This window comes from Phoenix dactylifera, unplaced genomic scaffold, assembly GCF_009389715.1.
Source record: "Phoenix dactylifera cultivar Barhee BC4 unplaced genomic scaffold, palm_55x_up_171113_PBpolish2nd_filt_p 001304F, whole genome shotgun sequence".
In the NCBI taxonomy this organism is placed as follows: domain Eukaryota; kingdom Viridiplantae; phylum Streptophyta; class Magnoliopsida; order Arecales; family Arecaceae; genus Phoenix; species Phoenix dactylifera.
The window spans coordinates 64191-81453 of record NW_024068636.1 but is presented as its reverse complement, the minus strand read 5'-3'; the positions used below and the strand labels follow the sequence as shown (position 1 = coordinate 81453).

The window sequence follows — 17263 nt, the reverse complement described above, 5'->3', positions numbered from 1 at the left end:
TATGTGCCAAATTCTGAAATTTGATAGAAATTTTTGACTTGATCATTTTCATTGTTGCAAATTGCTCCCCCTTGGATGCATATGCTTTCCTATATGATTTTCAAGTTGTTTTACAAGTTATTTCGTTATTTCTCCTTCTTTCTTTACTTCTCTTATCACTCTGTCTTTACTTCTCCCCCTATTACATTACTCTTTCTTTACTTCTCCCCCTTTTTGTTATCATCAAATAGATGCATGGGAAAAGTGATGCAGGAGCACGAGCCCAAATCATAATGGATGTACGTCGAGTTTGGATTCTTGCTTGGGAGTGCCCGAAAACACATTGGGTTCGTAATTTCTAGCATTTAATTGGATTGAGTCTATTTTATTTTGGTCACATTGAGTCCTTTTATTTTGGGTTTATTTGAGTTCTTATTTTGGGTTTGCAATTTGCTGATTTATGTTTGCAATTGAATGCCAAGTGGCATCAAAAGAGTCCATGTTATGCAAGGATTGAGTCAAGTCATATTGGGTCATGTGTGGAGAATTTAGTTTAGTCGTATGAGTGAAATTGAGTCCTTATGTGAGAGGATTGAGTCCATGTGTTTAAGATTGAGTCCTTATAATTGAGTGCCATTAAGAAGGATTCCTAATGCCGTGAAGATCATCACTCATCACGTGGAGAAGTTCAACCATGAAGATCTCTCACATGTGGAAGAAATTCAGAGTTCAAATCCAGTTGAAATCCGTGACAGATTGAACACTATATGGTATTTTGAAGATTTTGGAAGCTACAGAAGTCTGATTAAGTTGATTCAAATTTTGTTGGAAAGTAGACATCCGTAGCTTTCCAATGACTATAAGAACATAAAATTTGGAGATCAGATGAAATTTGAGGAGTCTCCCGAACTTCATGCTGATGTTGGTACCCGAGAAGGAGTTCCACCTAGATTCCAACTCGTGGCATGCGGCTGAATTTCTTTTGATGGGTTTCAATCCACACGCCATAAGGAATGGATTCCTAGGTGTCTAGGCTTAGGTGTCAAGGCCTTTGATTGGTCAATTAGAAAATTTAAATTTTGAATTGAGTCCTCATGTAATTAGGAGTCCAATTTAAAATTCTGTGCCAACCTTTCTTTCTATATAAAGAAGGGTATGATGAATGAAGTTAGTTTTCTTTTGGATTTCGAAATTATGATTTGTCTGCGTGAAGAGAGGCTACTCCTCTTGCTGGTGCGATGCCAAAGAGGCTGAGGGAAGGTGGGACGCCTCCCCTTCACGCCATTTGAAATTGGGTTGGTTTTGGATGAGATTTCCCTAACAAACTCAAGTTTATCCTTATCCCTTCTTTTGTTCTCACGCCTCCACCTCTTGTGTGCACCCTCCTTGAGTGCCACATCAGCATTTCAGCACCTCCCTCACGCCCAAGACTCCTTTCCCACGTCCTCCTCTAAGTCCTATTGCCATTAGGACTCCACACAACCCAATTCAGCCAAAAAAATTGGTCTAGCCAATTTCAGCCCCCACAAAAATTGGTGCCTAATTTTGGTCCATTGGCTGACCCTCCTTGAACCCAATCTCACCAACCAGCAACCCATCTTCTTCCTCCTTCCTTCCACCACAAAGAACCCTAGCCTCCATTGCCATTGCTTTGAAAAAAAAAAAAGAGAAGAAAGATTCAGCCATCCTCAAGAAGAAAAAAATCTGCAGCCCACCCCGATTGCGTCAATTGGTATCAGAGCGAATCCTTGTCGCCATGAGTACCAGAAGTGGTCGCCCCTACAACAATGAACGACAACGTGCTGAGATGATGGCCGAGCTCATCCGGCAAGTGGCGGCCTTGAATCAGAAGGTGGAAGTTGTTTGGGATCGTCTCTTCCCCGAGCCAAACAATCTTGAAGATGAACATGCTGTCCCCGCGCAACCTGAAAATTCAGAAGTGCCATTTGGAGGAGACCCCGATGTTGAAGCATTCTCCCCCAGGGGTCTATCACCCCAAAGGCCACCTAGGGATCAGCGGATGCCCCCTCCAAACATTCCTCGTATGGGGAATAATTTCAGGAACCCCTATGTTCATCAAAATCAGCGGGAGCGCCATGATCTCGATGATGTCATGAAGCGGGTTCGTGTAGAAGTTGCTGATTACAGCGGAAGCATGGACCCAACCTACTTCCAGGATTGGTTGATGTCTCTCGAAGACTACTTCGAATGGTTCAGCATGCCCAATGAAACCAAGGTGCGATTCGTGAAGATGAAGCTCAAGGGCCAAGCACGCATATGGTGGCATAGCGTTGAAGAGAAGCTTCATCGACTCCGACAGCCCCCTATCAATGATTGGGAGGAGATGAAACTTCGTTTGAAGGAAAAGTATCTTCCCCTTGATTATGAGGAGACACTCTTTGAAGAACTTCTGAAACTTCGTCAAGGAAGCTCTTCCGTAGAGGAGTATACGGCACGATTCCATGAGTTGATGATCCGCAGCAACCTCACGGAGACGGATCAACAGTCCCTAACTCGGTACCGATCCGGGCTGAGGGATGACATCAAGAGGGAGCTAATGACAACGCGCATCTTCAGCCTAGAGGAGGCATACCAACTCGCCATTCGAGTTGAATCGCAGCTACGACAAAGACGGCCTGCGCAAGCACCAGTTGTACGACGATTTCCCGAGCGCAGCACCAACCGAGGAGTTCCATTTCCTCGAGGTAACGCCCCTACTTTCAGATCTGAAACCTCTGTAAATAGAAGCACATATCAGGAAAGGGGTGCTCCAAGGGCTAATGAAAAGGGTAAAGGTCCTATGCCACAATCCACACCGCAAGGGAAGAATCCTGTTGAATGCTACAAGTGCGGCGGGCGAGGCCATTTCGCCGTTGTTTGTCCTACCCGAGACCAACGATTTGCATTGGTATGCGAGGAGGATGAGATCATAGGACCCTCTGAAGTCACTCCTCCCTCTCAGCCCGCTGATGAAGAGGGAAATGAAGGAAACGAAGAACATGATGAAGAAGCCCCTGCGATGGAGCTAGAAGCTTCAGATCTACCTGTGTGCGTCGTGCGGCGGGTTCTTACGGGTTGCAAGCTGGAGGAGAACGTGGAGGAAGATTGGAGGCGCACCAATATCTTTCACACTCGTGTCGAGCATGCCAACAAGTCTCTAAACCTCATCATTGACAATGGAAGCTGCATGAATATCATTTCCGAAGAAGTGCTGAAAAAGCTGAATCTGAAACCGGTACCGCATCCAAAGCCGTATCGGGTAAGTTGGATCGAAGACTCCTCCATCCCTGTTAAACAAAGATGCTTGATCAGTTTTTCACTTGGTAAGGACCTCCGAGATGAAGTATGGTGCGATGTTCTGCCCATGAAAGCGTGCCATCTTCTTCTAGGAAGACCTTGGTTGTATGATCGTAGTGTCGAGTATGATGGTCAATCCAATTGTTATTCTCTATATTGTGCCAACAAAAGAGTTGTGTTAAAGCCCCTTAGGATCACTGATTTTACCTCTGAAAATCTGATAATCCAATGGGTTTTAATCATGAGAAAGTTTGAAGCTTGTAGCCGAGAGATTGGGGTCATGTATGCACTAATGGCTAGGGAAGTTGGGGCTGAAATTTCAGAAGTTGTTCCTCCTGATTTCAAGTCTATATTGGATGATTTCTCTGATGTAACCCCTGAGGATCTTCCCAAGGAGCTTCCACCGATGAGGGACATCCAACATTCCATAGATTTGGTGCCCGGTTCAAGTCTACCGAATCTTTCTGCATACCGGCTGAATCCTAGAGAACATGAGGAGCTTCACCGCCAAGTCCTGAAGCATGGGCCGCATGCAGAAGATTTTATTGCTGATGCCCTCAGTCAAAATTCATATGTTCTAACTCTTTTGAATGTTGAGGTAATGGGGTTTGCCAATCTAAAATTTTTGTACCCCTCTGAAGTATATTTTCAGCCCATATATGCAGAAGTTTCAGGAGTGGATCAGTGGCAGCATTCAGAATTTTTGACCCACCTCACTTGGTGATCATATTGTTCGAGAGGTCCATGGCGGAGACCTTGGTGGTCACTTTGGCTACGTCAAAACAGTCACCATGGTGGAGGATAAGTTCTATTTGCCGACCCTGCGCAAGGAAGCAAACTTTGTGTTGATGTGGTTGAGTGTTGAATGCAGAAATTTTCAGAAGCTTCAACCTTGCCAAGTCGAATTCTTCAAGGTGCTGAAGTGGATGGGACCCAAGGCCTTTGTGCTCGAGTTACCAGATGATTTGCAGGTTAGCCCCATCTTCTATGTTGAAGAGTTGCAGCCCTATGAAGCTCACTATGTTGAAGATGAAGACATCCCATCTGTACCATCTTCACTTCTTCGACGATCAGCCCCGACGGACATCATTGAGGACATCCTAGTTGTTCAGATAGTGTCCACCCACCGAGGAGGATATCAGAAGTTTTTCATTGGAGGACCGACTAAATTCAGATCGCTCATGATTAAAGACGGAGGAAGTCCAATAGCTAAATCCAAACTTCCACAAGCTCTATCAGTTGTGAAACTCGACGGAGTCGAGTATTTTTTCCAGAAGGGGGGAATTGATGCAGGAGCACGAGCCCAAATCATAATGGATGTACGTCGAGTTTGGATTCTTGCTTGGGAGTGCCCGAAAACACATTGGGTTTGTAATTTCTAGCATTTAATTGGATTGAGTCTATTTTATTTTGGTCACATTGCACTACAGAAAAAGATAGATTTCCCGACCCTTTTTTCCCGACGCTAGGGAGAAGCGTCGGGATAGTTTTGACCAGCGCCAAATTTTACCGACGCTTTGTAAAAGCGTCGGTATATCTTTAAAATTGACGTGTAAGTTGGACCTACGACGACGCTTATAAGCGTCATCGTAGGCCAAATCCTTTCGAACCCTCACGATTGATGCCCTCTCCTCTCCTCTCCTCTCATTCAAAAGGGTCCCTGAGCTCCGATCGCCTCTCCATCTCGCTCCCGAGCTCCGATCGGCGTCTCCGAGCTCCGATCGCCTCCCCATCTCGCTTCCCGAGCTCCGATCATTGTCCCTGAGCACCCATGTCACGCGATCCGTGAGCCCGAGTCCCACGACCCGGCCGGCCGGAACTGCCGGATTGCCCGAGCCGCATCGACCATGGCCCGCACCGTCCGCCGCAGCCCGTCTTGAGATCCCACGCTGCTGCCCCTGCTCCGCCGCCGACCTCGCCTCCCTAGCCCGCGACAACCTCCACTACCACCAAGCTCATCATCAAGGAGGACGGCGTGGGGCACCTCCTCCGCCTCGTCAAGGAGGGCCGGGCCGACGGTTAGGAGAACGCTGCCCGCGCCCTCGAAGGGGAAGGCGATGGTCGTGAGCAATCTCAATTCAAGACCTTCTGGTATTCCCGTCTGTTTTCTCTCTCATTTTCTTTCATTTCATTTCAGGGGGTCCGATGGCTGCCTACGACCTCGCCCAACGACTCCTCCCCGGCCAAGCTCCGACAGATCATACAATCCGCCGCAGGCTGGTGGCGGTCGCCATGTTTGCCCTCTGTGTCGCCTTTGGAGGGTTCTTGCTGGCGGGCGCTCAGTCGACGCTTATATTCCAGATGATGATTCTGATTGCCAATTTCACAGTCTTCTTCCTTGGCCTGCTGGTGATCTACTTCTTTATGCCAATCTCCTCCGGGATACCAGGGCTGCCGATCTCCGCCGATAGATTGATCTCGGTGACCCTAGCCGTATCCGTAGGCACCATGTTCCTTGATTCCACTTGTCTCATTCTGGTGGCCGGCTAATCGATTTGGACCTATAGATGATACTCAAGGAACGCCTTAATCCCTGTAGTCCGCTGGTTCTGCTTCTTTCTGTTTTAAATAATCAAGAGCTTTTTTTTGCTAGGAATAATCAAGAGCTTTTCTCTGTTCTGTGTTACTAATGTTTTACGAGTGTTTTACGAGTATTGCAGGTAGGGATTCAAGCTTCTGCGATTGTTTCAGTTGGAAAACAGATTGGGGATGAAATAGTTGTTGTTATTGAGGAAGCTCATCCCCGTGATGATGTCCTCTTTATTAAGGAAATATAAAGGAGTTTGGAAGGTCTTGTAGACGATGACATTGCTGCATTGTCCTTGAGCCCGGCCCCAGTGTTATCATCGGTAAGTAAAATGCTAATCTATTTTTTGAGTCATATTGCTTAAAATACCAGTCCTTTCATTTTCTTTAAATTTAGCATCATTTTTCAATATGTTTGAGTTCAAGATCAACTTTGTGTGCAAGCTTAAAACAGAAATTTTGACTATACACGTAAATCCTGTTTTAAATATCCTGGGCAGCCCATTGTGGGAATGGTTGGCAATTGAAGATCCATAAGCCAATCCCAAGTAGGTGGGAGAAGGTTTGATGGTTATGGGTGTTCATCCTGTTTTAAGTATGTTAATGTTATTCTAGAAGTTAAGGTTCGACTTAATATTTCCCTTTTCAATCACTTAAGAGTGAAAAAGAAAATCAAAATAATTTTGTTTTGTGTCATCTTTTATGTTTACAGGAGCTTGACAAATTCGTGTAGTCCATAATATTTGCCCAATTGATCCAGTTTATGTGAGTGTTACTAATTTCAGTCATCTCACATGAGCAAGATATCCAACGAGCACTTTGTACGAATCTTGCTCCTAACAATGCCACTGATGACTGTTCCAAAACTGAAGCTATACAATTTATAAGACTGCTACTTTTTTCGCCTTCTGGATTTGCTAGAAGATGCTGCCAAAGCTTTGAGAATTTGGTGGTTGTGCTCCGCTGCCTTGAGCTCATGTTCTGCATCAGGGAATATACCATCTATTCAGGTTAATTTGGTGGACAGTGACTGGTTTCTGTATTATCTTTGACGCATGATGTGCACCAGAACGCTTGTGGAGCCACATGTTAACATTATTAGTACTGCTATTAATAAACTGGTTTCTTCTTATTGTTCTTCTTATCATTATTAGTACTGCTATTAGCCCATTACTTCAATAAATAGACGGTAATCATGTTTCAGCACACATACATTGTCTGTCGGTTGATTCCATACTAATCTATATCATTTTACCCCTTTCGGCAGGGATGCGGTTGAAGTGTTTTCAATGGAAATGAACAGGATAACTGTTGAGCTGCTTGCCAATCTTTCTTTGCTAATGAACATGGATAAAGATGGGCTTTTAAGACTGCATGGGGCTTTAAAACAAGCTATGCGTATTAACTACTATCCAACTTGCTGCAGACCTGATCTAGTTCTGGGTGTGAGTCCACATTCAGATGGCAGCTCTGTCACCATACTCTTGCAAGATGACAATATAACTGGCCTCCAAATTAAGCACAAGGGGGAATGGTTTCCTGTAAAACCAATTCCAAAAGCTCTAGTGGTGAATATTGGAGATGCTATTGAGGTATTCAGAATCTAACTAGCAAATTTTCTATTTCCGGAACCCCAAAAAACATAATATTAAGCATCAACAATTAGCTTTTTCCTGCATGTCGGTCCTCCTCTACATAAATTGTACCTTGCCAGCGTCATATCTGAACCATTTATTTTAGTTTTTATTCTCGGTCGAGTAAATTGTACCTTGCCAGCGTCATATCTGAACCATTCTTTGGAAGCTAGCAGTGTGGATTTGTGATGTTTATCATTTTCTTGAAGCATGAATTGGAAAGATGATGAAAATTTGTGGGAATGACTGATGTTAATAACATGACAATTCTCTTGTTCTCTCAGGTTGAGATGTTGTAATTCTTGTTGACAAGAGCGCCTTTATCAATTGCCATTTTTTGCTGGTGCCATTTTTTCGTATTTTTATTTTTTTTTAAAAAATGGTCTCTCCCGACGCTTTAAAGCGTTGGTAAAAAAAGTGGCCTTCGCCGACGCTTTAAAGCGTCGGTAAACCATACGCCTACGCCGACGCTAAAAAGCGTCGGCAAAAACAGGTTTACCGACGCTTTAAAGCGTCGGTGAAAACCTTTTGATTTCTTTAAACTGGCCACTCTTTTGGGCTTTCCTGACGCTTTTAAGCGTCGGGTTTGTATAAAGTGAACGACGCTTAAAAGCGTCGGCATAGAGCGACGACGCTTTTTTGACGCGTCGGGTTAAACCCGACCCACTCCCACCTGCCCGACGCCTGACCCACGCTTTGCGATGCGTGGGCTGGAAATTCGCCGACGCTTAAAAGCGTCGGGAGAGACCAAAAAAAGCGTCGGGAGATATCCTTTCTTTTGTAGTGTTGAGTCCTTTTATTTTGGGTTTATTTGAGTTCTTATTTTGGGTTTGCAATTTGCTGATTTATGTTTGCTATTGAATGCCAAGTGGCATCAAAAGAGTCCATGTTATGCAAGGATTGAGTCAAGTCATATTGGGTCATGTGTGGAGAATTTAGTTTAGTCGTATGAGTGAAATTGAGTCCTTATGTGAGAGGATTGAGTCCATGTGTTTAAGATTGAGTCCTTATAATTGAGTGCCATTAAGAAGGATTCCTAATGCCGTGAAGATCATCACTCATCACGTGGAGAAGTTCAACCATGAAGATCTCTCACATGTGGAAGAAATTCAGAGTTCAAATCCAGTTGAAATCCGTGACAGATTGAACACCATATAGTATTTTGAAGATTTTGGAAGCTACAGAAGTCTGATTAAGTTGATTCAAATTTTGTTGGAAAGTAGACATCCGTAGCTTTCCAATGACTATAAGAACATAAAATTTGGAGATCAGATGAAATTTGAGGAGTCTCCCGAACTTCATGCTGATGTTGGTACCCGAGAAGGAGTTCCACCTAGATTCCAACTCGTGGCATGCGGCTGAATTTCTTTTGATGGGTTTCAATCCACACGCCATAAGGAATGGATTCCTAGGTGTCTAGGCTTAGGTGTCAAGGCCTTTGATTGGTCAATTAGAAAATTTAAATTTTGAATTGAGTCCTCATGTAATTAGGAGTCCAATTTAAAATTCTGTGCCAACCTTTCTTTCTATATAAAGAAGGGTATGATGAATGAAGTTAGTTTTCTTTTGGATTTCGAAATTATGATTTGTTTGCGTGAAGAGAGGCTACTCCTCTTGCTGGTGCGATGCCAAAGAGGCTGAGGGAAGGTGGGACGCCTCCCCTTCACGCCATTTGAAATTGGGTTGGTTTTGGATGAGATTTCCCTAACAAACTCAAGTTTATCCTTATCCCTTCTTTTGTTCTCACGCCTCCACCTCTTGTGTGCACCCTCCTTGAGTGCCACATCAGCATTTCAGCACCTCCCTCACGCCCAAGACTCCTTTCCCACGTCCTCCTCTAAGTCCTATTGCCATTAGGACTCCACACAACCCAATTCAGCCAAAAAAATTGGTCTAGCCAATTTCAACCCCCACAAAAATTGGTGCCTAATTTTGGTCCATTGGCTGACCCTCCTTGAACCCAATCTCACCAACCAGCAACCCATCTTCTTCCTCCTTCCTTCCACCACAAAGAACCCTAGCCTCCATTGCCATTGCTTTGAAAAAAAAAAAAGAGAAGAAAGATTCAGCCATCCTCAAGAAGAAAAAAATCTGCAGCCCACCCCGATTGCGTCAAAAAGACACAATAAATAACAAACATTCAAACTTCATTGATCAAAATAAGAATATTTTAGTACATTCATGCCCAAAAACAAAAACAAATACAATGTTCCTTAATCAAAGTTTAAAGATACATGATAAAAGCAAAATATATATGAGAACTAGATATCTAGCCTAGGCTCTAAACAGAAATGCTAATATCAGCCTAGGGAGTATCTAATGGCTGGGATCTAGTCCTCATCCTCCTAGTGTATGTGGCGAGGGGAGGTCGAGCCTGGTGAGACTGTGTCTGGCGTGGAGCACGACGAGCTGGATGACTCTGTGCCGATATCTCTGACTCAGCAGCCTGTGGCACAGATGGTCCATGGGTCTCTCTCTCTCTCCGGAGTGCTCCTATCTGCTGCCTCAGATCACTGATCTCAGCAGACATGATATCCAGTCGGCTCGTCAGCCCATCAGTAATAGTCCTCGCCTAAGCTGACATAATATCCAATCTGCTCGTCAGCCCGTCAGTGATAGTCCTGGCCTGAGCTGTCATAATCTCAGTCATCTTACTCCAGAACTCATCCGTATCTCTCGGAGGAGCAGATGACGATGGTCCAGCCTCGGAAGGTACAGTAGGATGATCCATATGCTCCTCATCCTCAGGGATAGGGTCTCCAATATCTGGTGTATCATCCTCTGCCTCACCCTCTGGTGCCTCACCCTGAATCCCTGCTCCAGTATGAATCCACTGCCCGTTCACTTTCTTATAATTCATACGTATAAGTGTCCGTGCAGTGTATGTGTCAGTATGAAGCAGATGCCTGGATACCTCCCCCTCGACAGATATGCCGTGCTGTCGAAAAACCAAAGTGAGTATCATACCATAAGGTAGGGATACTCTGGAGTTGCAGATCACTTTCCTCATCTGCTTCAGTATCATGGCCGAGAGATTCAGGGGAATACCCTGAATAATATACTCCATCACTACTAAATCTCGCTCTGTGATGCGATCGAATCTCCCGCTCTTTGGAAATAAAATTCTATTTATGATACTAAGCAATAATCTCATTTCAGCAGATAAAGAGCTTGCTATTACCTTTTCTGAGAAGTCAAAGCCCTCATTTTCCATAATCAACTGCAGAGCTCTCATCTTGTTTTCTGGTTTTTCCGGAGTGGCTCCTTCGCAGGGTAGATGAAGTAGCTCACTCAAACTTTCCTCGGAAACTCGAACCCTAACTCCTCGAACTTCCGAAACAAGCCCTCCCATTCCAGTTTTAAGGAAGGCATAGATCTCCCGAACTAATCCGGGGTAGATCATCACATCTAGGGAGCAAAGATACTCCCAACCTTGCCTTTGGATCCATTCCCTCAACCTAAACCCTTCTTGATCAAAGAACTCGGAATGGATCCTTCTCCCCGTTGTAACCGGTCTCCCCGCAAATCTTGCAAGTATAACTGAGGGAGAAGGAGGAGGAGGTGGCTCCGCACGTGCCTCATGTTGGGGAGACACTGTAGATGGCTCCGTAGGTTGCCTTTCCTCACGTTGGATCCGTGAGACTCTTTCGGATCTCTTGGCTACGGCTCTTTTGGGTCCCATTACTTCAAGATCTTAAGGTAATCTACTGTTTGGAGGAGTTTGGAGAGTGGGGAATAGAGTATTCAGAAGAGGACAAGGGCAAACAGTGCCCTAACAATGCTCTCGGGTCCCCCTTTTAACAGTGGGGTCCCGACGTTGGGTCGACTCAAGAATTTTCTTGGGTCGACTCAACGTTGGGTCGACCCTATTCTGGGTTGGGTCGACCCAAGTGTAGAATTTTTCTTTTTTCTTCCTTTTTGCTTCTAAAAATTTTCCTTGCTTCCAATCCTTATAAATTCTTTCTGGGACAATGATACATGAGTAAGGAATCTATAGATTGTTAGATGTATGCCCTAGAAGCCAATCTGGCTGACACATTGTTAATTCTAGGGACATAATTTTGTACTTGACTATTTATTATTGAATAAATAAAAGGCATCTTTTCATTCATATTATTTATGTGTCTATGAATCGTCCAAGAAATTAATAAGATAATGATGCATATTCTCAAGAGTTGAGAATTTGAGCCATGTATCATTGGTGATTAATTTCTAAATGCTCCTGATCAATAGATCATCACGAGGACGGTGATCGATCCGATCAGTGCACAGATCACTTTCCTTCTGGATGGACGAGACTTGAGTCCACAGTGTAGGGACACTGAAGTGATAGTGCAGGTGCTTGTTAGAGAACAAGGGTACTGAGCGTGACCAAGACAAGAAGTCACTTGGATGTCTATCCACTCGTCAATGACTTGCTTGATGTTGCAGTAGTATGACTGGTCCTTTGACCTGCGGTACTTCAGCTACTCACAGTGAGGTTATTGTAGTTTGACTACACGTATACATGGTCTCTAGTCATATGGGTCCTTGTAGTGTAGATTGGCTGCAGTAAGTTCACTGTAGGAGTAGGGTATGCACTTACATGGAATCTATCGACCTTGATAGAAGAGGAGTGATCCTATGTGATTTGTTAGACTGAGTTCTAAGACCTTGGCCAGGGCAGTAATATAAAGTGAAGAAAGAGTTTTCCACTAACGAACTCGAGTCGAATAAATCTTGACATATGACAGACGAAGGGGTTTGACGAGTTATCCATGACCTCCGTCCTGTAGGGATCCACGATAGTAGGACTGTATCACACGATAACTGCACCTAGAGGTTCATCATTCTATTCTACTGGGTAGCCACTATATGCTGCTAGGTGTCACTGGTGGATGGTGAGACTCACAGGGATTATCTCGATGATCGATAAACCCTAAAGAGTAGAGTTGGAATCGTTCCAATCCATTGAAAGGAGTTTTCAATGATATTATGATAGAGATCATAATATATCTCACTACCAGTCAGAGTAGAACCTATGGGGTCACACACATTAGAAGTATTGACCGATCCGATGGTTGAATCGTGATTAGGAATCACAAGTAATCAATTCGATTGATATTCAGTTGAAGAAAGAACAAAGGGAATTAATTAATTGGACTTGAAACAAGAGTCCAACTTCGAGTAGGATTCCTAGAGTCCTAATTGGATTAGGACTAGGAATCCTAGTTGGAGTAGGACTGGGATTCCTACTTGAAATAGGATTCCTACAATCCTAATTAGATTAGGAGTTTTGAATTAAAATTGGATTCCTACTTGGAATAGGATTCCTAGAAGACCTAATTGGATTAGGACTTCGAATTCAAATAAGAGTCCTAATTGGATTAGGACTAAAATTAAATATGTCCTAATTTGGATTAGGGTTTCTTAAGTCACAATTAATTATTAATCTAATGAATCAATAAGACTCCTAATTGGATTAGGATTGAAGAGTTCAATTGAGTCAAAATTAATTTAAGTTCTAATTGGATTAAGACTTACCTAGATTGGATCCAATTAGTTCACCTGTGGGCTAAGCCTAATTGGATTAGGGCTAAACCACATTAGGGCCACCCAATCTTCATTAGATGAGGATTAGGGCATCACAAGAAGGAGGGGATCACACCCCTCCTCCTTGATTCCTTTGGTGCGGCAAGGAGAGAGGGAGGCGCCTAACATGGCATAACATCAAGGGCTCCTAATTTGTAGGAGCCCTAGATGTTTTAAAAGGGGGTAAAGAGGAGGTGCCCTAATTGTATGAAGGCTTCTCCTTTCAGCCGTGAACTCCACCCTCCTCTCCTCTCTTTTCAGCCGCAAGCAAGAAAGGATCAAAAGAAGTGTGGTGGCGGCCTTCTTCCCTCTCCATCTTGGTTCCAACGCAAGGGAGAAAAAGAAGGCTGCGGGGCTTCGTTCCTCTTCTTCTCCTCTTCCATCTTCTTCCTCCTCCCTCAGCATTCAAGGGTTGATTGAAAGGGAGGAAATCAGCCATCCAAAGTTGTCTCTGCAAGGGAACTAGCACCCCGGGGAAAGAAGGAAGCTTTGATCGGTTTCTGCTTCGTGTGGATACCTGTAGAGGCCGGGCAGTTGAACGGCTTCAAGCGAACCTTCATCCTAAACCACGAACTTCAGTTTGCGGTGATCATCTACCCGCACAAGGTGAAGATCTGATCTTCTAAAGATTTTAAAAGTTTTTAATCCTTATCTATCTACGAACGGTTTTTGAACAACGTTCATGCGATGAACGGATTTGATCCCGCGCATGCCTCTTCCGCTGCCATCAGATTTTTTTTGAATTTTCTGCGGCATGATCGGGGTTTTCTAACAGTGGTATCAGAGCCTAGGTTTCGTAGATTAAGGCAAGAATTAATTATTAGTAGGCTTATTAGATCTGAAATTGAAAGATTATGCATGCTGAAAATTTTCTGCATGCAGATTTTTTCTAGGGTGCTGATTTTTGCATGCTGATTTTAATGTGATAAGATGATGATTCTAATTGCATTGTTAATGAGATTACAAAGTTTAAAATCATGATTAGCATGATCAGCAACCTATGTCATGAGATAATCAGTTAGTTTTCAGATCTGAAAATTATAATTGCTGCATGTGGTGATGATCATAGGATTCAAACCCTTTTGGTATTAAATGTAAAGACCTGCGATGTGATCTGCAATGTCATGTAATTTTTCAGATGCTTGCATGCATCTTATTTGATGTTTTGAAAGGCCTGCGTGCCTCCTAAAAGAAGATGTAATTTATTATTATTTTTATTTTACATCTGGTTGTATTTCTGTGATGTGATGTACGTCAACGATCAAGTTGAAGACAAGGCATGAGATGAATAGGGGTCTAAGCGGTTGATGGCAATTGGATCAAGAGTTGGTCAAGGTTCGAATCAAGGAGGCTTGGAACCAATTCAAGAGTTGAAGACCAATTGATCGATTGACGTGCATGTGCTTGTAATATGACCTAATTAGAATCCATGATCATCACCTATTTAAAGTTTAGCTTTAATTATTGCTGCGATTATAACTGCCTGCAATGTGCCGTTTGCATGTGATGTAAATGAGAGTCGGGTAGATAGGTTTACATGTGATGTAGCAAATCCAATGAGACCTAAACTAAAACCTCCTCAATCAAGTCGAGAGTGAACCGACATGAGCAAGTCATATTAGATTAATTGATCTAATTGGTGTCTAGGAAAGCATGAAAGGTGGTTACTTAATTAGGACCTTACTCTCTGAGTAAGGAGAGCCTCCCACCTGCTTATCTGGCCAATTGTTCGATTACCTCTTATGAAGAGCTCAAGTTGCAAACACTAAGACCTGATTAACCAATATTAAGTCAATAGGTCTTCCACTGTAGTAGAGCTGCTAAGGTCTTTCTGATGTTGATTTGTCTCGGCTGGACACAGTGGGCAAGTTGCATCGGGGGGCTGGACCTCTCTATAGACATGAGATGTTGTAGGGTAAAGGTGGGGTTGGGCACCAATAACTGTTAGGTGAGGACCCAATGACGACTTTATTCCTACGGTTATACGGTGGGTCAGACTTAACTAAGAAATGAGACCAATAACTGTTAGGTGAGGTCTTCATGGCTTAGAGACCAAGAAGCACTGCAACATGCTTGAGAAGCATTGTACAAGAGTTGTACATTCATCAATTTATGTGTCATCAATAACTGTTAGGTGAGGTGGCATGTAAATCGGTGGAACTGCAGTACCCACTAGAAATCCTAGTCGTGTAGGATTTCTGTTTTTCTACCAGGGGAGTGTGAGGAATTCGAGAAAATAGTGGGAGGTACATTCGTTCTAAAAGTCCTTAGAACAGATTTAGGATCAAGTACAAAAGTCTAACTATAATCTTTACTCTCTAAGGATTATAAAGTCAGCTTCTAGACTCTTAACTCATATCCTATAGAACAACCGTTTGACCAAACCCAATTATAAAGATTGGCTCAGCAAATTTCAAAAATAGTTTTGAATTGTGAGAAATTCGGGTATATGCTAGACCATGGAATTCCCATGTTACCAATCCGTCCGATTACTGATCAGCGTAAGACGCTTGTTAAGTGGACGAACAATGACAATAAAGTTAGGTGCTGCACAATGGCATCCATGTCCAATGCATTACAATGCCAGCATGAGAACATGAAGACTGCCAGGGACATATTAAATCACCTGCAAGAGTTGTATGGTGAGCAGAGTCGCACAGCTTGTTTTGAAGTGTCCAAAAGGCTCTTCAAGGCAAAGATGCGTGAGGGGTTGTCCGTCCATGATCACGGTCTGACTATGATCAAGGACCTAGAGGAGCTTGAGAAGCTCGGTATGAACATGCACAAGGAATTGCAAGTAGATCTGATCCTTCAATCCCTTCCTGATTCATTTGGTCAGTTTATAGTAAGCTACCACATGAATAAGATTGAATGCACTAAGACTAAACTAATAAATATATTGGTAACTGCTGAGGGAGCCTTGAAAGGTTCAAGGGGCAATGTCCTTACTGCTGAGTTGACTTCTGGTTCCAAGAGAAAGTCTACTTGGAAGAAAAAGAAGCCTGCCAAAAAGCAGAAGAAAGACAAAAAGCCAAAGAAGGAAGTTCCAAGAAAAAGGCCAATTGCAAGGAAAAGTGTTTCCATTGCATCATGAACGGCCATTGGAAGAGGAACTGTCCTACATACATGGGAAGCATAAAGAACATGAAGGGTGACAGACCTTCAGAAAGTATGTCAGATATGCTCAGGATACTTAGGGACTGTTATCTATTGCTAGCAGAAATTTGATTTCTGTATTTTATTTAGCACAAAAAGATTTTTATTTGAAAAAATAAATTGATTCAACATGGTTTTATGATTGACAGTCTCTATCACATACATATGGATGTATCTATGAATATATCTGAGCAAACAGTAAATACCATAGGATCTAATAGATCCAAAAATGAGATAAATCTAAAGTATTTATGGCACCTCAGGCTTGGCCATATAGGAGAAGACAGAATAAACAAATTGGAGAAACATGAGCTTTTGGGCTCATTGACTTTCGAGTCATATTTAATTTGTGAATTCTGCCTTCAAGAAAAGATGGCCAAATTATCCTTTGTAGGACACAGTGAGGTCCACTGAAATACTTACCCTAGTACACACTGATGTGTGTGGCCCATTCGATGTGCAGGCTAGGGGTTGTAATTTTTACTTCATTTTACCGATGATTACTCACGGTATGGATATGTGTACGAGACACAAATATGAAACTTTTGAAAGGTTCAAAAAGCTTAGATATGAAGTAGAAAAATATGCAGAAAAACTCATTAAGGTTCTTCGATCAGATCGAGGAAGTGAATACCTTAATGGAGAGTTCCGTGATTATCTCAAGGAGAATGGTATAGTTTCATAATGGACTCCTTCTGGTACACCTCAGCTCAATAGAGTGTCAGAGAGGAGGAATCGGACTCTATTGATATGGTCCAGTCCATGATGAGCTTCACTGATTTACCCTTTTTTCTTTAGATAGATGCCCTATTTTCAGCTATTTACTTGTTGAATAGAGTTCCCTCTAAATCCGTTCCTACCACACCGTATGAGATATAGCATGGTAAGAAACCAAGTCTTGGTCATCTCAAGATTTGGGGATGTCCGGCCCACGTCAAGAGACTACAGGCAAACAAGTTAGAGGCTAGGACCATAAGTGCTCGTTTTATAGGATATCCTAAAAGTCATTAGGATACAGTTTTTACGTCTCAGAGGATCACAATGTGTTTGTGAGCCGTCATGCCATCTTCTTGGAAAACCAGTTTATCCTTGATAGAGGC

The 17263-nt window shown here is 43.1% G+C and overlaps 1 long non-coding RNA gene across 1 annotated transcript; it reads left to right on the top strand.

Moving 5' to 3' along the window:
- The first annotated feature begins 4903 nt into the window (after positions 1 to 4903).
- LOC103699617 lies at positions 4904 to 7679 on the top strand. Its single transcript, XR_005509754.1, has 4 exons — positions 4904 to 5336; positions 5414 to 6125; positions 6515 to 6812; positions 7070 to 7679. It is a non-coding gene; the product is annotated as an uncharacterized LOC103699617 (long non-coding RNA).
- Positions 7680 to 17263: the final 9584 nt, after the last annotated feature.